General features: G+C 35.7%; 1 pseudogene; it reads right to left on the bottom strand.

Annotated features, from left to right (window-relative positions):
• Positions 1 to 23,240: 23,240 nt before the first annotated feature.
• LOC141569810 (U2 spliceosomal RNA) lies at positions 23,241 to 23,350 on the bottom strand (annotated as a pseudogene).
• Between the last annotated feature and the right edge of the window lie 828 nt (positions 23,351 to 24,178).

Below are 24,178 nucleotides of genomic sequence, written 5' to 3'. Positions count from 1 at the left end.
GTTACTAGAGGTTAAGGGGGGAGGGGGTGGTAGAAGAGGGTAAAGGGGGTCAAATATATGGTGATGGAAGGAGAACTGACTGGGTGGTGAACACACAATGTGAGATATAGATGATGTATTGCAGAATTGTACACCTGAAACCTATGTAACTTTACTAACCATTGTCACCCAAAAAACTTTAATGAAAAAAAAAGGAAAAGTAAATATTTTGAGTGCTTCAATTTGTTATGTACTTTTCTAAGTAGTCTACATATATTAACTTTGTTTATAATGTCAACAAATCTGTGAGGTGGATGGTATTAACTTCATCTGAAAGATGAAGTAATTGGAACACAGAAAATGTAAGTATCCTACCTAGTGTCACACAAGAGTAAACTGGTAGAGACAAGGTTTGAACCCAGACAGTCTGATTCCAGAGCCCTGCTCTTATAATTTATATTCCTCATAATTGTAGGGAGATGGTTAGTCCTTCTTCATAACTCAGCTTTCTCATATCAAGAAACTATTGCTATTGAGTAGAGCTCAAGTTAAATCTAGGAGCAAAACATTTAGCCTAAATATTGTCTGTCACATGTCTTTAGTTTCCCAGCACATTCAATCATTCAAAATATGTTTATTGAGCATCCACTGCATTTGGGGGATTAATTGAGACTTCAGGTTTAAGGATGCAAATAAAATACAGTTTGGTATCAGGAGAAGTCAGCTATTTAAAAATGCAAGTTCAGGGAGGTATTACAGGTACCATTCATAATATTTGCTGGGGAGCGAAAACAAATAAGGTCCTTAATTCTGCCTGGGTCCTTAAAAAAGTTTCCTTTAGATTTCCTCTCTAAAATTGTATGATTTTAAGATCAACATTAACTTAAGATCTTGATGGTTAACATTAAGGGTCGACAGCAATCACACTCTGCCTTTATACCAAGTCATCAAAAATGAGCCACATAAAATTTTCAGTATTATAAAATATTATCTATTTACATAGTTTTGGAACTTGCCTTACCAGTTCTCCTTCAGAGATCCTGCTAAGCAGACACGTAAGTACGTATATACATCTATAAATTTAGTATGGTCATAATCTTCTTCATCTGTGGTATGACCTCATCTTGAAATCCCTCTCGTGTTCCACCTATCCACTTTGGGAAAGAAATGTTGGAAAGTTCCTTTAAACTTATATTAGAGCATGGACATTTCTCTAACACTGTTGGTAGCCTCTCAGTCCTCTCTGTAATAGTGTCTTAGTGTCTTAAGAAGATATTTTACATTATTCCATTTAAATGGGCATGCATGTTGCCTGCAACTGTGTGCAGGTGTGTGTGCATTGTGCGTGCGTATTGCTTTGGGGGCTTTGGGAAATGGAAAGGTTTTGTGTTGTTACTTGTGGCAATAAAATTACCTGAGGTGCCTGGGATTCCCATGCCTGATTTAAGACGTAAAGTAAGTTGGTACAGAACAAATATCAAACCTCGAATTATATTTATAGGTCAATATGTGATCTTTATTTTACAAGCACATTTATCTTAACAGCTATTGAACCACCTTTACAGAACAGAAAGGTCAAAATGGTTATATTAAATCATCTAATAGGCAATTGAATTTAGGAGCTGTTGAAAACCTTACCATAATTAATGAAGCTTGTAGTAGAGACTTCTGATGCTCTCCTGTATCCAGTTCCCCTTCAAGAAACACAAAAGAACTATGCTTCCTTTCTTTTTTGCAGTTATGTGGGTCTATTGTGACTAGTTCTTGCTGATGGACTGTGAGTGAAAGTTACTTAGGCCTTGGCTTACTTCTAGACAGAAGGATTCAACTGCCAGAGTGAGACTCTCTAATGCTTTTCTTTCCTCATTAACCTAGGAGGCTGCATGTTTCAGATGGTACATGGAGAGGATGGTGGAGCCTTCTTCAGCTTAGATTGGTATAGTAATGCAGCTACGTGAAATATTGCTGACATGAAGAGTTGCCCAGATGTACAAGGAAATTTGCATGTTGTGTTAAGTCACTGATATTGAAGGTTGTACATAACACATTTTAGTCTATCCTGTTCAATACACATTACAAGATGTATTACATAATTCTACAGGTATTTGTTTTGATATAGTCTTGGCCACTTGGGATTCTTGCTCTGTTTTCAATGTCTGGTGAGATTTGAAACTAGGCAGCTAACAATTACATTACAGATGCATCATTGATTGATTACAGTTTTATAAAGTGATTCCAAAGATATTATGTCACTTGATTCTCAGTCTTTATATTATAAAAATCGAGTGAAGAAACTAAGGGCTAGAGAATTTAAGTGGCTTTGTCCAAGAGCTCAGAAAGAGGTGGCATATAGATGATTTTTCATGCTTCTCTATTCTATTTTACTAGCATTCATAAATATACTCTTATTTTTCATGTGAAATAACCATATCATAATAAATATGATGACAAAGGGAAGAATGAAGAATGATTTGACATATTTGGATCTTCAGAAATTATTTTCATAATCCCATAACTGTTTCTTAATGGTATTAATTTTTTACATTCAAATAATATAGGGACGTTGTTTATAGCTTAGCTATGTGTTCCACGTGGTTATTTGGTGTGTCCATTAAGAAAGATGGTTTGGAGGACAGCCGGATTTGCTCAGTTGGTTAGAGTGCGAGCTCTTAACAAGGTTGCCGGTTCGACTCCTACATGGGATGTGTGTGGGCTGCGCCCTCTGCAACAAGATTGAAAACAGGGACTGGACTTTGAGTTGAGCTGCACCCTCCACAACTAGATTGAAGGACAACAACATTGAAGGACAAAAGCTTGACTTGGAGTTGATGGGTCCTGGGAAAAACACTGTTCCCAATAAAGTCCTGGACATACACACTGTTCCTCTACCCCAAGAAAAATCTTAAAAAAGAAAGAAAGAAAGAAAGAAAGAAAGAAAGAAAGAAAGAAAGAAAGAAAGAAAGAAAGAAAGAAAGAAAGAAAGAAAGATGGTTTGAACTCCACATAGTGCCCCTGGGAGAATTTAATTAGGGAAAGTGGATTCTGATGATGATAAGATCTCAGGGTCATAGCTATAGTAATGCATACACATATGCAGGAAAATACCGACTCAGTAAATACCCATTTATCTCACATTTCATATAGGGCAGAAAAATACCCATATTTGTTTTCTCGATTCTAGTTTGCTTTTCTAAACAATTCAGTATATATGACAATGAGATGACACAGATATATTACTCTGGGAGATATGCGCATTCACGACATTGGCAAGTGGTTTGAGATTGATGACATAGAACTGCTACAGCAGTTGATCTGGCATTGTATGCTCTTCTCCTCTAATGAAAGAAGGAGCTACACATGGATCATAATTATCAATAACTATCTGTTACTGTCAGTGACAAAAGGCAATCACATTCAGTTTCACTGTATGTGTATTAGATATTACTGCTGAAGATTAAATAAAGGTAATGCATTGGAGATACAGAAGGAATACATTAAAAATTAGCTGAGATATTTATAAGATGCCGCAATAGTTCACGGCATTATCGAAGGTAATGATGATTTGGCATTGAACGTGACTTACATATTCATGCAATGGTAAATGTTTTCCTGTTTCAGAATTTCTTTTTATAGAAAAAGGCAACAAGCGTGTAATCACGGGTATTGAGTGCATTAGGGGAAGTAACTAAGCAGATGAAATTTTTCTGAACATTCTCCAGCATTGTGAAAATACCCTAAATCATGTGGCCATAGCACTGGGTACATGACCTGTTTTTTTAAAAAAAACAATCTGAATAGGAAGAACTTGTACTTTAAAATGTTTTTAGTGTTGAAAGAAACAAAAACAGTTTTGGCAGGGAATAGAGATGTATGTAATTTTACCTAAGTTCTATAAATTAGGATGACTTTACTATGTTGTTTTAAAACCTCTTTAAGTTCGATTATTACCATGTTTCCCCGAAAATAAGACCTACCTGGACCATCAGCTCTAATGTGTCTTTTGAAGCAAAAATTAATATAAGACCCGGTCTTATTTTAATATAAAACTGGGTATAATATAATATAATACCAGGTATAATATAATATAATATAATATAATATAATATAATATAATATAATATAATATAATACTGGGTATAATATAATATAATACTGGGTATAATATAATACCGGGTCTTATATTAATTTTTGCTCCAAAAGACGCATTAGAACTGGTCTGGCTAGGTCTTATTTTGGGGGAAACACAGTATTTAACTTTGAAATGGAAATGTTATAGATAAATACTACTTACATTGCTGGATATAAATTTTCAAGTGTTCATAATAATGGAAGGGAACCCGAAAAATACTGGTTTTGATTAAATTTGGATTTGGAATTGTAATCACCTATTCATTATGCGGCAAACTAACTTTCCGATTACCGTGTTATATGATCTTAGCTATACCCATGCAAATATTAGAGGGCTTAAATTTATGATACTTTAACAATTTGCTGACTGAGGAGAAAGTGAATAACCTTCTATTACATTAATCAAGTGCTACAACTGATGACACTGAGCAGAAGGAATAACCAGAATCCCCAAGGGATACTGCATGGTTTCATTGCTGCAGCTGTTCTGTTTCGGCTGGGTGCACAGAGCAGCAGGGCTTGGTCTCCCATTCAGTCTCCTGTTCTTGTGTATTTATGCTACACTCTGACATCAACTTTCAGAGAATTTCCACTTGCTGATTTTTGGTTTGTTGGTTTGTTTACCAGTATGGCAATTAAAAGTACATTTTTGTAAGTCCAGGCAATAAGTTCATGCATAACTGGTAGGAAACTGTAAAGATAGATAAACCATCAATACATGTTCTATAGAGGCATTCCAAAGCAGGAGTAGAGATGTCTGATGTATTCAATACAGGGCTTACAAAGGTACTATAATAACTGGAGTAAATGCTCTTTGGTGTTTTTGCTATTATTATTTTACTCTGGAATTTTTGGTTATTTCTCCTTTTTGCTATTTTTCTGGACTGAGTTGCTTTACATGTTTTTCTTTTTTCTCTATCATTTAGAAAACAAAACTCTTTTAAAAAATTCTGTTGGAGATATGGCGACTAAAATGTTTAACATTACCAAGTATTATCAAGGATATGGAGATTTAGAATACTTACCTTGCAAGTGATGATTTAAATCTGCACAGCTGTTTTGAGGGAAGTACCTAAAAGTATTTACTTAAGCTGCACAGCACCTTAAGCAGCGTATCTTACTCCTGGGTATACACCCAACAGAAATTGTGTTCTTGCATGTACAACAATGACCACAGAAGTTTTATTCATAATAGCTGAAAGCTGGAAATAACTTACATGTCCATCAAAAGTTGAATGGCTAAGCAAATTGTGATATATTTATGCAATGCAACACTTCATAGCAGTGAAAAAGCGTGAATTACCCATAAGTGCAACAACATGGCTTAATATCAGACATAACGTTGAGAGAAAGAAGTTAGACACTAAAGAGTACACACTGTATGACTCCATTTACGTGAAGTTAAAAATACAATTCATCTGTGATGACAGAGATCAGAATAGTATTTATCATTGTAGGGGGATGCCCTTAGCTGGGCAAGGGCACTAGAGAGACTTCTACAATGCTGGAGATGTTCTGTAACTTGATGTGGGTGAGGGTGACATATGTGAATATATGTAAAAATCCACAGAAATTAAGATTTATTTTTGCAGTTTAATGTAAGTAATTGCTCATTTAAGAAAAATACACTGGTAATTGTATGTAAACTTCACCAAATATTGAGTTAATATTTCCTTATTTGACAACCTTAAGAGTAAAACTGGATCTTCCGACATTGTCCATGCTTACATATATTTGAAAAGAAGCTGATACCTTTTCTCTGGAATTTAGTCTGGAATTTCAGACTCAGTATATTGTCTTAATTTCAAACATTTTGGTCTGTTTTTCTTACTAATTGAAGACTTAAAAATGCTTTTTGATTTTTCTTTGTGATAACATTTATAACAATTAGTTAAAATTAAATTTGAACTAAATGGTTTTAATCATTCCTCCCAGTCCATGTCTCCAAATACTCCTTTAAGGTGAGTGATCTATTTTCTAAATCCTGCCCACGTGACACTTCCTATGTAAACAAAACCACTTCTATGGAAAGGATTCTTTTACATCAAAACTGTACATACCGTTTCTTTGATTTCTGCCCTTTAATTTAAAACAAGTGAAGACAGATCAGTAAGACTTTTCTTTCTTGAAGTTATTATTTTTTTAATTTTCAGCTTTATTGAGGAATAATTGACAAATAAAACTTGTATATACTTAAGGTGTGAAACATGATGTTTTGATACATGTATCTATTGTGAAATGATCACAACAATCAAGCTAATTAAAAATCCATCACCTCATATAGTTACCATTTTCTTTCTCTCTCTTTTTTTTTTTTTTGTGTGTGTGTGTGTGGCTAGAACACTTAAGATCTACCCTCTTAGCAAATTTCAAGTGCAGTAAGCCCTCACTTACCGTCATCTATAGGACCTTGGAAACTGACTTTAACTAGTTTTACCATAAGCTAATTGATATTAAGAGTTCATATCAATTAGCTTATGGTAAAATTAATTTCATTATACGTTGTTTCGCTTAAAGTCGCAGTTTTCAACAACCTATGGAAAATGCTAGGTGCGGACTTAACTGTATACAATACGTACAGTATTGTTAACTGCAGTCGCCATGCTATATTAGATCTCCAGAACTTATTCATCTGACTTTGTACCCCTTGACCAACATTTCCCCATTTCCTCCTCCACTCTGCCCCTGGCAACCACCATTCTACTCTAAGCTTCAATGAGTCTGACTCTTTTAGATTCCACATATAAATGAGATTATGCGGTATTTGTCCTTTTGTGTCTGGCTTATTTCACTTAACATAATGTCCTGCAGATGCATCCATGTTGTCTTAAATGGCAAGATTTCCTTCTTTTATATGACAAAATAATATTCCTGTGTGTGTGTGTGTGTGTGTGTGTGTGTGTGTGTGTGTGTGAGATGTGTGTGTATCACATTTTCTTTATCCATTCATCTGTTGATAGACATTTAGGTTGCCTCTGTATCTTGACTGTTACAAAGAATGTTGTAATGAACATAGGAAAGCAGGTATCTCTTTGAAATCCAGATTTCATTTCTTTTGGATAAATACCCAGGAGTGGAATTACTGGGTCATAAGGTAGTTCTATTTTTAATTTTTTGAGGAGCCTCCATACTGTTTTCCACAGTGGCTGCACCAATTTACAATCCCACCAACAGTGCACGAGGGTTTCCTGTTCTCCACATTCTCCTCAATGTTAGTTATCTCTTGCCTTTTTGATAGCCATTCTAACGGGTGAAAGGTGATTGTTATTTCTTTTTCTGCCTGGTTGGTTGTAGGTATTTCATCACGTTGGTAATAACTGTACATTTCAAGCCTATAACTAGAGGTATTTCAACAACTGTGGGACCCCAGATCCCTGGCTTTAGACCTATAGTTTTGTGTATTAATTCACATTCAGAATTGAATTTACTGTCATGTCTTGGTGGGATTCGTTTTAATTTTCTAGTTCCTTTACTGGATCACAAATTTCATGTATGTTGGATTTTCATTTTCTTCCTTGTACATTGATCATTTCCTCCTTATTTATATCTTCTCATTCTTTTCCTGTTCATTTTTGGATGGAATCTCAGATTTGTCCTATACATTATTATTTTCACAATTTTGGAATTATGATTTTGCCCTTTCCTGATTCTTACATGATTTCCTTTTTATCATCAGAATGACATTTTCATTAATTTCCTCATGAACTACATAACAGCCCAATCTTTGCTTCTGCATCTTATTCAGTCCCTTTCTGGGTAACTCTGTTGTCTCACTATCTCATTGTCTAATCTTGCTTCAAAAATCCATATTTTCATGAAGTTAGTTTAGATGACATAATATATATTGATTACTCTTTATTTTTGTGTTTTTCAAATTTTTATTTCCTTTGTTTTCTTATATTTTTATCATATAGAACTTATTTCACAAGCTCCACATGTCTTTAGATTTCTGTTTGTTTGAACAGTGAGTATTATAAACAGGTGTGGTATTTGTTTATCTTATGTGGTAAATGGGAGCCACTTTCAACCTTTTGCTTTCTACTTTATTGCTATCACTAGGTTCCTATCATTTATTAAGCTCTAGAGTGGCTTTGTAATTCGATTATCCAGCAGCTATGGGGAAGAGAGTGGCAGTGAGATCTGTCTGTAGGCTATCTAATCAGGGGACATTTGTATCTATCCCTTCTTTGTGTTTGATGATGACACTGCACTGTGGTGTGACTTTCTTGGGCTCCTTCCATGGGCTTCCCTCTTAATCGGGTAAAGAAACCTATTATTGAGGTGAATTATCCTCACTGTATCTGTGGATGATTTTCTATTTCCTATTGCAGCCTATCTCCTGGACCTAACATTTATCTAACCAAGTATTGGTGATCTAATATGGTGAAGAGGACACCAAATGGTGCCTTCTCCATTTGCCTACCCTGTTTCCCCCAAAATAAGACCTAGCCGGACAATCAGCTCTAATGCATCTTTTGGAGCAAAAATTAATATAAGACCCGGGATTCTATTCTATTATTATATTATATTATTATATTAATTATACCTGGTCTTATAGTAAAACAAGACCAGGTCTTATATTAATTTTTGCTCCAAAAGAGACATTAGAGCTGATTGTCCGGCTAGGTCTTATTTTCAGGGAAACACGGTAATCGCTTGCTCTTCCTTTCTGCCCTCCCTCACTCTTTTAGCCTCCCTTCTTTTTGAATTTCCATAGATCCATACTTATAAGCTGAAAGTTATTTCTTGGTCTCTTTCTAAGATTTATTATCATCTATGCCACATTTAGCAGAAATAACTTTCATGTTTCTGCCATGTGTACAACTCTCTCCAGTAATTTACATAATCTCCGCTATGCATAAAATGAAAACAAATGAGTTGCTCAGAAGTAGCAAAGTTTTTCTGATTGTGAAAATGAGAGTGATTTCCCCCAAGAGCTCTTATAAGGAAAATATTGCATTTTGTTCTTTACTGTGTGATACATTTGACTTCTTAATCATCAATAAATAATTTGACTCTGGGTGTTGAACACACAATGCAATATACAGATAATGTGTTATAAATTGTACACTTGATATCTGTATAATTGTGGTAACCAATGTCGTCTCAATAAGTTTAATAAAATTTTTAAAAAAACTAAAGATATCAAGGGCAAAGAAAATAATTGAACTGATTTTAAAATCTTGATTTGAAGCATTATGCATTCTGACCATCATTTCTTATCCTTGTAGATTACTTATACTGGTACTCTTAATTCAGCAACTATTTGTCCTCTTAGAGGCCTCTCCTCTACAGATTATCCATTGTCTATTGCCTGTGAATGTCTATATTCCCCTCTTGCCCCGCTAACATTCCTTGACCCATCGGTAAAGTCACTCCTTTGTGATTACCTGCAATGTTCTTGCTCTACTCTTTCTCCATTATACGAGGTGTGACAATTAAGATCGCGAGCTTATTGCAACGATGTTGCTAAACTTTTTTGACATCAGAGGGATTATTTATTATGAATTTGTATCAACTGGACAAATAGTTAACCAAGTTTACTATTTGGAAGTGCTGAAAAGGCTGCATGAAAAAGTTAGACGAAAACGACCTGAACTTTTCGCCAACAATTCATGGCTCTTGCATCACAACAATGCACCAGCTCACACAGCACTGTCTATGAGGGAGTTTCTAGCCAGTAAACAAATAACTGTATTGGAACACCCTCCCTACGCACCTGATCTGGCCCCCAATGACTTCTTTCTTTACGCAAAGATAAAGGAAATACTGAAAGGAAGACATTTTGACGACATTCAAGACATCAAGGTTAATACGATGACAGCTCTGATGGCCATTCCAGAAAAAGAGTTCCAAAATTGCTTTGAAGGGTGGACTAGGCACTGGCATCAGTGCATAGCTTCCCAAGGGGAGTACTTCAAAGGTGACCATAGTGATATTCATCCATGAGGTGTGTAGCACTTTTTCTAGGATGAGTTCGCGAACTTAATTTTCAGACCTCGTACATGCCTGGATAAAGCCATCTATCCAACTACGTTATGCCTTCAGCCAGGAAGCTGAAATCAACATAAAAAACGCATACAAATATTCTACTTGGACATATTTTACTACACATTTATAATGTACACAATATTGACGGTCTTCTTTTACTTTGTTAATTTGACCGATTTCCCATTCTTTGAATTATTTTTCACAAGTTGTCATCTCTTCTCAAAGAACCAATATTTTCCCATCTATTCCCTCTCTCTCAGATGGTATTCTTTTCTTATCTCACTGTTCTCTGACCAAATAGAAGCAGTAAATGAGAAAATCCTCTCAGCTTCCTTTGACTAAATTTATCATTGTGATTTCTTTTGTACTCACATTCCCTGCCTTTCTTACTTTGTAATGCCCCTACTTCTAAGGTCAATCTCAACAATTGCTACCCTTGATCTCAGACTTTCTTATCTTCTCAAGTATAATATTGCAATTACATACTTTGTCTCCTGCAATATCAGGTCTGTCTCCCTACCAGTGTATTTTCTAAAATATGCAAAATGATATTCTATCAATCTTAAAAAAAACATTGTGGGGATATTAGGATAGGCTTAGCACTGCTGAGGTAACCATTGAATGTAACTCAGTGGCCTAACACAACAAAGGTTTATCTTATCTTCATATCAGAATCCAAGATGGGTAGCTTGGCTCTTCTTGGAGGCTCTTTTCAACTGACCCGGAAACCTAGGTTGCTTGCACATTGTAGCTGCTCCATCTTGAACACATAACTTTCAAATTTGCTGTTGAAGGGAGAAAAATAAGTGGAAGACTGATGAGATGTTTTTAAAGTTCAATGTCTGGAAATGGCATATATAATTTTTATCAACACTCCATTGTCCAGATGCAGTTCCATGGTAGGAACCTAACTGCAAGGGACACTGAGAAACATACTCCTCTTATGCTCAAGAAGAGGAGACGTTATGAAGGCATAACATTCTCTCTCGCGCAGTCACGCTGATCCCACATGCCCCATACAGGTATTGCACTTTGTCGCTGCTTTTCTTAAGAATAAAGTTTTTAAAAAGATCTCTCTTTATTTCCTATTTAAACATCCTCAAATTCTTTTTTTTTTTTTTGTCTTCAATATACAGCAATCCATTTTCTATGCCCACAAATTCATGCTGCTCTTATCGATGATCTGAAAGGTGACAAATCGAATGGTTGAATGACTGTCCTGTTAATTGTATTCTCAGCCACGTTTCACAGTAGGCTACTTCTCCCCTTTTGCTATTTCTTGATGTATATCATTTTTGGTGTCCATGAAACCATAGTTCTTGTCTTCTGTCTACTGTTGCTAACTTCTCAATCTCTGTTTGCTTTGTGGTTGCTTGAACTCTTTCTCAAGGTCTCCTCCCAGGCTCTCTACTTCCTTTCCCTAGAGGATCACATCTGGTTTCATGTTTTTAAATTGTTTTAAAAATGCCACTGTCTCCCAAATTTATGTCTCCTGTTCCATCCTTATCTCAGTGTGGCTTTTCATATTTAATGGAATTTAGTTTCTTTCTTTTCTCTTTACTGCTTTTCTATGTAATCCATCAGTGAGTTCTGCTGGTTGCTTCTCAAAAATGTATCTTGAGTGTGAGCATTCTATTTCTACTTCTTCTTATTAAAAGAAGTTTATTTTTTTTCTCATCTAGCCTAGTACAGAAGTTTCATAGCTAGTACTCTTGATTCCCTCCTGTTAGTTTGTAACTCTTATCTCCCTAAAATATATTCTCTAAAAATAGCCAGAGATTTATTTTAAAATCAAAACACATCACTCCCTGCTTAAAACCTTACAAAGGCTGATTATAAGTATAAGCCCGAGCTCTTTAATATCACCTATAAAGTCCTACAAAATAGAGAGGGTGCCAAAAAATGTATACATATTTTAAGAAAGGAAAAATGTATTAAAATTGTAGTACTCAATATATACCGGTAGCAAAAGATGAATACAAGTCATGGGTATACATTTTTTCTCACTCTGTTCGAACCTGTCTTCTTGGTGTTCATGGAACACTGCTGACTTTAGGACCTTTGCTGTTGTTCTTCTTTCCACCAGGAACTCTCTTCCCAGATCTTTGCATGGATAGTAACTTCTAGTCATTTAGATCTCATTTCTAACACCGCCTAAATGTGATCTTCCTTAATTACCCAACTAAATTTTTAAATTTCCTTCGTCAACTATGTTAATTTTCATTTTTTCCAAAAGCAAATCTTGAGACAAGGACTTGAGTACAGGTAGTTTATTTAGGAGTTGATTCCAGGAAACACAAATGAAGGAGTGGGGGAAGTAAGGCAGAGAAGTAAAGTAAACCTATGAAATATCTCTTAATGATAAGATTGCTGTGATGAGCGACTTGGGCTAAATCCTCCTGGGAAACTAAGAAATTGTAGAAGACATCTTAGAATTGTCGCATCAGAGGAGAAGGAAGCTGTTGTATCTGTATACTAACTCTCATCCCCCATTGGTTGAGGATTGAGGTGAACCATGCCCCCTGCACTTCTGAGTTGCTCCTGTGCAAGCACACTGCTGTAGTGACAGAGAAAGCCCCCAGGGCAGAGAAAAAGAAATGTGCAGGTGCTTGAGGCTTCAGATGGTGGTCTACCATAACTGCAGGTGAACTCAAAGGTAGGCCAAGGAGATACAGGGCAGGGCATTAATAGCATCACATGACAAGCACACACCTCTGTCCCTCAAACAGCTACACACTACATATGCTTGTACAGCTTGTCAGTTATTAGCACACCTCTCTATCTTCTCATTGATCACTACCAAAGTTATCTTATTTGCATATTTGCTTGCTAGCTTATGTTTGCTGTCCCCACAAAGAGTGTGAATTTCATGAAAACAAGGTCCTTGTATATTTTTTTTCACTGTGACTTCCTGAGTTCTTTGGACAGTGATTGGAATGCACACAGCAAATATCTTTTAAATGAAGGAAAGAACAATGTTCTTTGCAAAATCTTACTATAAGTACTAGGATCATTTTCTACAACACTCTACCTTAAGGTCTACCTTATTATTTTCTTATAAACCTATGATTTTCCTTTTTTTTTTTTTTTTTTTTGTAAAAGCAGCAAGTTTGCTTTCTAAACCGTGACTGTCTTACATTATTTACTACTGGAGATGTCAGCATATTTTGTGCAGCTGATGATACTTCTTCTTAAAAAAATGCCATCCGCCAGCCATATCAATCAGTAAGTGACAAGGGATATATAGAAAAATGTTTTTAAGCTCAAGTGACAGAAACAGATAAGCATGCACATCACCAACTGCATGCAGGTCTTCCAAGAAAGAGCTAAATGCTGTACATAAGAGGAAGTCAAAATGAAACTGAGAGAGAGAGAGAGAGAGAGAGAGAGAGAGAGAGAGAGAGAATATGAATATAGTTAAAATAATAGGAGTGATAGATCCTAAGTAGGTTCTGGCTTAGAAGCCATAAAAGAGACATACATTTTAGGTAAACTTGAAGGTGCATAAGGATATGGGTTTATAGAAGAATTACATCAGGAAAAGGTATATGGACTTGTTCAGAGGTGAGTGAGGGTGCCTTGAAGATGAGGCAGATGTTTTAATGTTAATTGTTGAGAGAACAAACTGGGATTTATGGCTGAACTGGGGATCAATGCTGTGAATCATGATTAAGCAGCTAAGCTCTTCACACACAAATATGGATGTTTGTAAATTCTTACACCTATAGAATGGCTCAGCTTTTTACGTAACTTCAGGGTGGGGTGGGAATGACAGCTATGAGTTTGGCATCTATAGATTTTTTCCGCTTAAAATCACTACGATGGTATTTTTTGTTTAGGATGAGTTGCTATGGTGATTCACGTCTGGAGCAGTCCTAGAGAGGACTATGATAATGAATGATTATCTGGATTGGTACAGTGGATTAAATAAAGGCTATTTCTGCAGCAAACTGTATCATTCAAGGTAGAGGTTGTTGGTAAAATGCCTAAAAGGAAAATGCAAACTATTTTTAAAAGAAACTAACAAGCCAATAGTTTTACTCATTTCTATCCACATACATGGAGGTTCACTTAGCGCATGAATATATAAGTACTTCTAGGAAAAGGAATAATTTTACTGTAACCTTTTTTCATTTCACTGGCATCAATATCTGAGTGTCTATATAGGATCTTCTCTTTACATACATGTGAAGAATTGATGTGCAGGGTATGTAAACCATGACATAATTAGGTAGAAAGGGCACTCAAATGGATTTTAGTATCCACCATGTTACAGCCTTACCTGTGTGATGTGACTGCAGATGGAAGGGGAAACTACTGTAACCTGCAGTCTTGCTTGATGGACTCTTTTAATCCAAGGAATTCTTTATTTGAGAAAAAGTAAAAATGCAATTGAGATGTTAAGAGGGAGAGTTAAAACATTCGCCGCCACATTTCTAAAGAACAGCTACAGATATGAATAGAGAGAGATTTCAGTAGCACTCAGGGTGGAAAGTCATTGGTTCTGACTTGCTCATGTCAGAATTGCTCAGGCCACACATAGATTCTAATCATTGAGAATACCATCAGCTTTAATAATGGAGGTTAATAATAAATATAGGAAATGGGATGGTCCATTGACTTTCAAACCCACAACAAAAAGGCTTCTGAGCATTGGCACTGCTGCACTGGGATTGGTTTTTCTGCAGTCATCCTCAAAAGTAAAAATCACAACAGAATAATGTAATTTTTTAGAGGGGAGGGGACAGGCATAGTAGAAATTATCCACAACAAGAGGATAAAGAAAGTGAAAATTAAGAGGGAAAAGAAAGGGCAACAGTGGGATATAGGAAGGAAGAAAGGGAGGGAAGGAAGGAGGGTGGACGGAAAGAAGGAACTAATTCTTGGCATGATTATTAAGTTTTGGGCTCTCTGCTCTGTATTTTATACAAAACAATTTAAAATTCTACTTACAACTTTACACATTATTTATGCATTCATTTGTCTGTAACTGTACTATTCCACAAGTTAAGTAAGCTCCATGAGGGGAAGGAGTTTATCTTATTCATCACTGTATCCCTGTGTCTAAAACAGAGGCTGACTCATTGAAAACATCAAGGGGACATTTGCTAAATAAACAATCCAGAAAGCAGGATTTGTTTTTTCCCCCCAAAAAGGTAGTAACTGAAGGCTGAGCTTCTGGTGGTGGAAGGGACAAGGAAATAGTTTTTCTAGCCCAAAACTAAAATTATGAATAATTTTCTTCTCTTTTTTCTAAATTACAGACTGTTTTCATATGCCTGATGTCCAATTTCAAGTTCAAGGTTCTATTATCCCTATAAGAACAAGGTGCATTCTTATCTAGGCTCTAGATATAATTAATTATATTATATATTCTTATGGTACCAATTCATATTTTTTGTTTAAAGATTTTTATTGGGGAAGGGGAACAGTGTGTATTTCCAGGACTTTATTGGGGAACAGTGTGTTTTTCCCAGGACCCATCAGCTCCAAGTCCGTTGTTCCTCAATCTAGTTGTGGAGGGTGCAGCTCAGCTCCAAATCCATTCACCATTTTCAATCTTTAGTTGCAGGGGGCACAGCCCACCATCCCATGTGGGAGTCAAACTGGCAACCTTGTTGTTGAGAGCTCACACTCTAACTAACTAAGCCATCCAGCCTCCCCACTGGAAGCTCAGTGGCAGCTGTTGTCTTCAATCTAGTTATAGAGGGTGCAGCTCACTGGCCTATGTGGGAATCGAACCGGCAACCCTGTCGTTCAGAGCTTTTGCTCTAACCAACTGAGCCATCCGGTTGCTCCTTCAATTCATATTGTTTAAAATGTATCTGACTCCTTCACTAATTGAGAAGGTATTTGAAAGCAGAATCTATTTCTTTTTTTTAATGGTATCCTCTTGGCTGTTGTACCAATTAAGATTCCACCAATAATATGTAAGCACTTTTTTAATAAGTATCTTTTGCATGTTGTCAGAAAAAAGCCTGTTGGAGTTATATTTAGAGAGCTGCAACAGTTAGATTAAGGAGACAAAATTTGTGTAAACATTTTACACACAGGAAAATCATAATGGCCCTTTCAGAATAGCCATTTGATATTTACCTGGGTATAATTTGAGTGAAATTAACGAATTTTTGAGTATTTTGGCTTTTTGTTCATAAAGAAAATGCAATTCAACCCTGAATAATAAAAAGCAAAAGCCTTGCTTAAATTTTATATTCCAAGGCATAATTCAACCCTCTTCTTTACTTTGTCACTTTGAACCAGGCTGCTTACATTGATCCAAATAACTAAATGCTTTACAAACCTTTGAATGTGCTGGATACAACTGGCCTATGTCTGACCAACTACTCTACAATCTCCAAGTCAGTTGTTTGTAACCTACTTTGAGCTAAATTCTAATTTGCACTTCCCTATTTCTAATTATTAAGAATTGCACATTGCCTATCAATCATGTCCTCATTTAAGCCCTTGCTGTAATAGATACATATTTATCCAGATTTTTCTCTTATATTAGATATTTTGACAGTTAATTCTGTAGTCTAAGTACCATTTTGTAAAGAAATTTTGCTTGAATTGCTTATAGAATAATCCCTTTCTCAAATTTGATCAATAAAACCTCTTGTTTTTCTAATTAGTTATTACACTGGCTCAAACAGCTTACTAGAATCAATCCATTCTTTTCTATTTCAGATCTCTGTACCATGCAGTGATCTTACAGTTTCATTTCTTTAACTCTTATCAGTCAACTCTGACTAATCTGTCTTTGTAATTCATACCCACAACCCTGAACTATTTCTGTGTCTTCTGACCCATCCCGTTCAATCACCACTATCCCTTCCTTAGTTTTTTTATTATTATTATTATTATTACATTTCTTGGGATGACAATCATTAGTAAAGCTACGTACGTTTCAAATGTACAATTCTGTAATACATCATCTATATATCACATGTGTGTTCACCACTGTGGGGACAGAGTCCCAGAGAACGGTTTCCAGGCGCTCGGCCTCAGGTGGAAAGGTGCTGGCTCAGGTAGTAGATGGCCACCAGCTGTGACTGTTTGGCCATCAGCTGTAACCAGTTAGTCACTAATTTAACTGCCTTGGCTATATTGGGGGGTTGGTTGTTTGGCAGAGAAGCAGACGGCAGGCTGCGATCATGTGGCTCCTGCTTCCTGTGTCTCCAACCCAGCCGTCAGCGAGACTATAGTAGTATGACTCCCCTATCTATGGCTCCGTGGGTGTTCCTGTTTGGCCTCACCATGTCCTGCGTTCTTGTGCGTGGAGCGGAAGCTGAGACCCCGCATGACAACCACCCAGAGTCAGTTCTCCTTAGATTAAGAAGACCAGAGGTGAGCCTAGTATTTCCAATATACTACCTCCCTTTAATGGTACAGACCTAATAATTTTGTTGTAAAATATACTTTAAGTTCTTTTTCCATTTTGTGCTCAGTTTGAAAATAATATGGCTTTTTGTTTGATCAACTGTTGATACACTAAAACCAAATAAGTTATGCTTTAATAAATCTGAAACTTTTATGTGATTCAATGTGCCACAGTTGAGATTTATTAGTAACTGATGACAAATTATCAAATTAGCATTGTATTTTATTCCCTCTAAATTTATTTTTTGTTGCATACAGTAGAATTCACTCTTTGTGATATACAATTTTATAAATTTTGACAAATGTACAGTCATGTATCTACAACCAAAGGTATGATACAGAACAGTTCCATCAACTCAAAATATTTCTTCATACTTTTCCTTTGTGGTCAGCTCTTTCTCCCATCACGAACCCTTAGAAAACCACTGATATGGTCTCCATTCCTATAGCTGTGTTTTTTAGAATGTTGTATAAATGGAATCGTTTAGTTCATCGTCTTTTGATCTGGATTTTTTTACAGTTAGCAAAATGCATTTGAGATTTATCCACGTTGTTGCACCATATATCGGTATCCATATCAGTGTCAGCATTTTTTGTTTGTTTTTGTTTCGTTTGTTTTTAATTTTATTGCTGAATAGTATTTCACTGTATGGATGTACTACAGTTTGTTTATTCACTGATTGAAGAGCACTCAGATTCTTTCCAGTATCTTGTGAGTATGAGTAAAGCTGCTGTAAACATCTAAATTGAAGGTTTTGTATGAATAAGTTTTCTGTCTTTTGAGGAGAATTGGGATTTCTGGGTCACATGGTATAGGTATGTTTACTTGTGCCAGAAACCGCCAAACTTTCTGTTTTCCAAAGTGGCTGTAGCATTTTGTAATGTGTGAATGTTCGCATTGCTCTGCATCCTCACCAAAAGCTCAGGTGTTTTTTTTTTAAGCCATTCTAGTAAACACGTGGTAGTATTTCATAGTGGTTTTAAATGGAATTTCCTTAATGACTAGGGATAGTGAGCATCATTTTATGTGCTTATTTGCCATCTATGTATCTTTGAGTGTATATTCAAACCTTTTGCTAATATTTTTATCATTTTTTTATTCTCTCTGATGGGTTTTAAAAAGTTCTTTAGATATTCTGGAAACAAGTCCTTTGCTATATATGTGTGATTTATAAATATTTTTGCCCTGTCTGTGGCTTGTCTTTTCATTCTCTTGACAGTGTGTTTTGCCATTTTAGGTCCCTTACCAGTCTTTGGGGTTGGGGGGCAGTGAGGCCCATGAAGAAAGTTAGATCCTAAGGCTGGGTTTGAACCCCTCACCCCGATTTATGATTCCCAATGGAACCACATTCTCTTTTCAGCCCCCACTCATCTACCAATCTGTTAACAATTCCAGCTGAATTCTTTTTAGATTTTGATCTAGGTAGTTACCCTGTGACTGAAGATCTATTTCGGCTTTGAGAAAAATTGTAAACTTTCAGTTTATCCAGTTTGGGTGGTGGTGGTTGTAAGGATGGGTTAATGTTCTTTCTAACTCTATACTTCCCAAGTGGAAACCAAAATTCCCCTTGTTCTGTTTGTAATATGACTGTTCATTTACCTACGTTGGGGAAATATAATTAGAAACAAAAACCTTCTGTCAACCCAGAAAATCTCCCTACAAAGGTAAAAGAGAAAGAAAACAGTTTGCTTATTGAATAAGCATTAAACTGGAATGTGGTGCACATCACAGGCAATCTAAAGAGACTGCAAAGAGAAAAAGAAATCTCACCCTTTTATATCGCTAAGTAGATAAAACCCATTTTATACTTGTTCCCAGGATAAACAATAACTGGTCCTTAAGTAAGAAGTCCTGATAACACCCTTTCTCACACATAGTTCATCTAGTCATTCGAGTGACCATTTGTGTTTGGTAATTGTCTTTATCTAAAAGAAAAATAAATTTCTCCTATCTTTATGACAGGAGTTAGGTTTGCAACTTGGAGTCAGAGGCCAGCCAAACTTTGGCTCCTATCCTTTCATGGAAACTGATAGGGGCGCCATCTTCCTCCGTGATTACATTTCAAAGACAGTGCTCCGAAAGTCCTTTAGGAAAAATACCAGGGTTGTAAATCAGGCCAGAGGCTTATTTAGCTTTGGAAAAGATTTACATACATTTGAAAGAGGCAGAGAAAGATCATTATAATTACAAAACCTCTACAGTAAATGCTTTAAGAAAAGAAAGAGGGAGGAGGCTGTTTCCCTATTTGCACTAGGGAGAATTGATATTTTTTTCTTATTTTTAATTTGTATCTCCCCTTACACCTGTAAACATCAGGAATGCTTCGCCCACAAAAAAAAGTTTACACAATATATACGTATTTAAATGCTTTAGTTTACTTGAGTTTCACATCCTGTGAAGTAAGCCAGAAAGTAATTATTTCTATCGGTCCAATTTAGTAGATGAGGAAATTGAGACACAGAAAAGCCAGTTGAGTTGTCCAATTGCACACTTCTAAGAAATAAAACCACGGCCTCTTAAATCCAGTTTCTCTGGTGCCATCTCCAGTCCTGATGCTCCAGGTTGCCTTCTCAAAAGCTGATAGATTAATAATCTCCAGTTTATGTTTAGGGCCAAAGAATAAACACATGCATACTCTGCAGGTCTCAACAAACTTTTAGAAGATATATAATCATATTAAATGTACTCTTGATTGGTTCAACTGGCAAATCATTTGGCTGAGAGCAAAAGGGCTAAGAGAGAGTTAATATTTATTGATATATTATCAATATGTATTATGTAATTCATTCCTTCAACAAATATTTATTGAATGTCTATTATGTACCATATACATTCTAGAGGCTGGGGAAGCAGTAATGAACCAAACTGGCAAAATCCCTGCCCCCATGAAGTTTATATTCTAGTGGGTAGAAAAGAGAATATTAAAAAATACATAAATATCAGCCTGTGATATATACTATGTAGACAAGCAAAGCAGAATAAGGGGGGCAAAATGTATTAGGAAGAGGATATAAGGGCTTTTGTTTTTGTTTTGGAAGAGGCCTGAAGAAAGCTAAGAATAAACTATGATGATATCTGAGTAAAGAGCAAATCAACAGGGGAAGAATAACTGAAATGTTCCTGAGACAGGGCTATGTTTCTGTATTCAAGTAACAGTAAAGATAAGTGACTGGAGCAGAGTGGAGGAGGAACGAGAAGAGGAAGGAGCCACGTTATTAAGAGCCTTATAAGTAAGATCAGAAGGATTTGGATTTTGAGAAGAGGACTGATCAAACATTTTCAAAAGTTCGCTCTGACTCAGAAGACACTACAGTGGGGCTAGGGCAGGAGCAGAGAAATCGGAGAGGAGACTACTTGCAATCCAGCTGAATTAATGTACCAAGTAGGGGAAAACTTCCTTTTTTTGCCTTATTATCATAATTTTAAAATCCACTCTTTTTCAAATTTAAAAAGAAAATTACAGGGTTTACAGTTAATTAGATTTAGGACACCATGTAAATAGAAAATGTTGACTTTGTTATGTCTAAAAGACATTTGCTTAGTAAACATTTCTTGTAGAAAATCACTTCACATCTGCCTGGGATAAGCTGAGACTGTGGCAGAATGAGCCAGTAAGAACTTTCTGAGCTGTGTTTTTCAAATAAGAATTTACTTGATAGTTTATCAAGTAGACAATATGTGGAGTGAAAGATAGAGCTTGCACATCAAATTCGTTTTATACTAACATTTGCAATTGTGATTAAGGAGAGATGTACTGAAGTAAATTCCTATCTGCTTAAGAACTGACAAAACTTGATTTATGTGTGTGAGTTTCTCAGTTATTACTGAAATATGTATTGGTCCACTAATAAACATTTGCTGAATATCTTCCACATATTCAGTAACATTTTTTTCTGCACGGAATCCCTATTTTTATCCTAAATATGACAAATTATATAATATATTCTACTTCTTTAGGATAGTCTTCAGATTTCTTTGTATGTTAAGTAAAACTTTATCCAAAGGTTTTTTAAAAAATCTCTTTATAATTTTACTGAGATCCAAAATGCAATTTCTAGGATCTTTCTATGTTAAGTCTGAAGTAGCTAACTGAAAGCTTTGGAAGAAAATCAATATTTAAAAACGTTTTCTCGTTTGTAATGTTAGTAAGAACAAAGTAAGTGCTGAGATCTCTTTTGTCACCTGTAGATTTCTCATTACCCTCATAGCATTCATTGTGCTAAATCCTTAATTGAAGGACTCAAATAGGCACTCATGATCATGGATCTTAGTAAACTTATGTAATTTAATAGACTTTTTGTGTGGTACTTGTTCCTTAAGAAAAACTTGCTCTTTCTTGTTCAGCTTATTTTCACATTAAGGGGTATTTGAGAAGCAGCACCTTTTTTTTTCCTTTACTTTTCTGACAGCTTTTAACTTCTCTTGCTCTTTGGATTTATTATTATTATTATTATTATTATTATTATTATTATTTAAAGAATCTAGATCCTACCCTCAGCTTTTACCTAGGTTTAAGAATAAGAATGACTGTGGGGTGGCCGGCTGGCTCAGGCGATTTGAATCGGAGTTGGGGAGGGGAGTGGAGAGGAGGAGAGAAGGCGGTAGAAAAACAATAATAAAAGAATAAGAATGACTAAAATAAAGAGGTCATTAACAGCCCCATGGCCAAAACATAAATAAATCCAGTCCAAATTAAAAGCCATCATCTTCCAGACTTCGACTTTCATTTCTTTGACCTACACCTAAATGTTTTTCTTTATCATTTATGCATACAAAGCCGATCACTTTCATACTCTAAGGTCATAGAAACTTAAGTCTCTCTTCCATAAATTCGCTCATTTTATATAATGTATGTGTACAACATACAGATATAGTGGTATCATCAGAAAAGGCAAAGGAATACACATTGTGTCCTACGATCAGATATCATTTAGAGCTACAATGAACCTTCCGGATTATTTTTACCAGTAATTTTATTTTATTGGTAAGGAAATCAAAGGTCTGAGACATCAAGTGGTACATTTCAGGACACACAACAAAGTGCAAGTACCAAAAGGGAACACTGGTGTCTTGACTGACATTTGGTATTTCTGCTACTGTACCACAATGATTTCACCTACATAATTAGTCATAGTAACAGTATAATGAAACAATATTTGAAAAAGGAGAATTAAGATTATGTTGTTGATGACTATAGTTCTATTACTAATTACCTGCTTGGATATGTCATTTCTTCTTTCATCCAAATTGCTACAATAGAATACAAAGCACTTAAACATACAATTGCTGTCTTGGAGTAACTTATAAAGAAGGAATGAGCATGATTATTATATAAATAACTTCCAAAAATGTACCAAATTATTCAACATTTTCAAATAAGGAAAGTAAGCATTTGCTTTATAAAAAAAAAATGACTGGCAAGGTTTTCTTTGATTTGAAACAGAAGGAATCGCAGGAAGTTCAGGCAAAGTTGAATATGCCCTTTTATTTTTGTTTTAAGGAAAGTAAAAATTTTAAGTGCAGATTTCTATGTGAATTTTACAATGTAGAAAGTCATAGAGGCATAAGGGGTTCTAATAAAATAAAATAAAATGGTAATTCAACAGTGAACCCCATTTATTTCATTCTTACTATGTAACAGATGTTTCCTGGCTCTAGGTACCGTGTTTCCCCGAAAATAAGACTGGGTCTTATATTAATTTTTGCTCCAAAAGACATATTAGGGCTTATGTTCAGGGGATGTCATCCTGAAAAATCATGTTAGGGCTTATTTTCCAGTTAGTTCTTATTTTCGGGGAAACACAGTATTATATATAAAAAAATAAGACCCAGTTTCTACACTTGATCTTAGCCAAAAGGCCAAGAAGCAGTAAGACCCAGTTTCTGATCTTAGGTACTTCAAAGTCTAGTTGCGAGACTATTATTGAAATGAACTTAAAGTAGTCAGTAAATTTGATACAATAATATAAGTCAAAAAATAGATACAGAAGTACAAAAATGGAAGTAGTTTAGTCAACCTCTTAATGTCAAGGAAGTGATAACTAATATTGGTGTCAAAAGGTAAGAGTTCACCACAGAGAGGTGAGGAATATTAAACCCCAGCAGGGAAAGCAGTCTGTTTGATGGTATAGGGAATGGGGATATCAAACAACGTGGTGTGTTTGAGCAAGGGCCAAAATTTTTCCTTCTGGGTTCTGCTAAGAACATTTCAGGGGATGAGGATGTAGAATTAGAGAACAGTTCTTGGGAAGCCTTACTTTATATATACATCAGCAACTTTTTCAGGAAACAAGAAATATTCACATGGATGAAGGGAAAAAAAACAAGAAATGAGAAGATCTGGGTTTATTTTGGTGAAATCTGTTGAAGCAAAAGCTCAGGATCATGAATCTTAGATATATTGCAGTCAAAAGTAATGCTTTAGGACAGATAGAAAGCCACCCACAATCACATCATCATTTACCTTGAGTGTCTTGGAAGGCAGTGGCATCACATTCACCTATGCATGTTCCTTCTCAGTTCACGTTTCCATGAATAACCCCTACCCCAGCTCTTCTTCCTAGATATCTAGGCTCTTTGTTGCTATCCTGCCCGTAACTTTGGAACCTGAGGAAATAAGGAGGTTTTACAGTAATTCCTCAGCAAATGACAATGCAGCCAGGAAAAGAGGAATGGTCAAATCAGTTCATTCAGGGGAGA

Source organism: Rhinolophus sinicus, chromosome 18 (genome assembly GCF_057876585.1).
Source record: "Rhinolophus sinicus isolate RSI-liver-muscle chromosome 18, RSI-T2T, whole genome shotgun sequence".
NCBI classification, from domain to species: domain Eukaryota; kingdom Metazoa; phylum Chordata; class Mammalia; order Chiroptera; family Rhinolophidae; genus Rhinolophus; species Rhinolophus sinicus.
The sequence above is the reverse complement of the archived record's forward strand: the minus strand, read 5'-3'. Positions and strand labels throughout refer to the sequence as shown.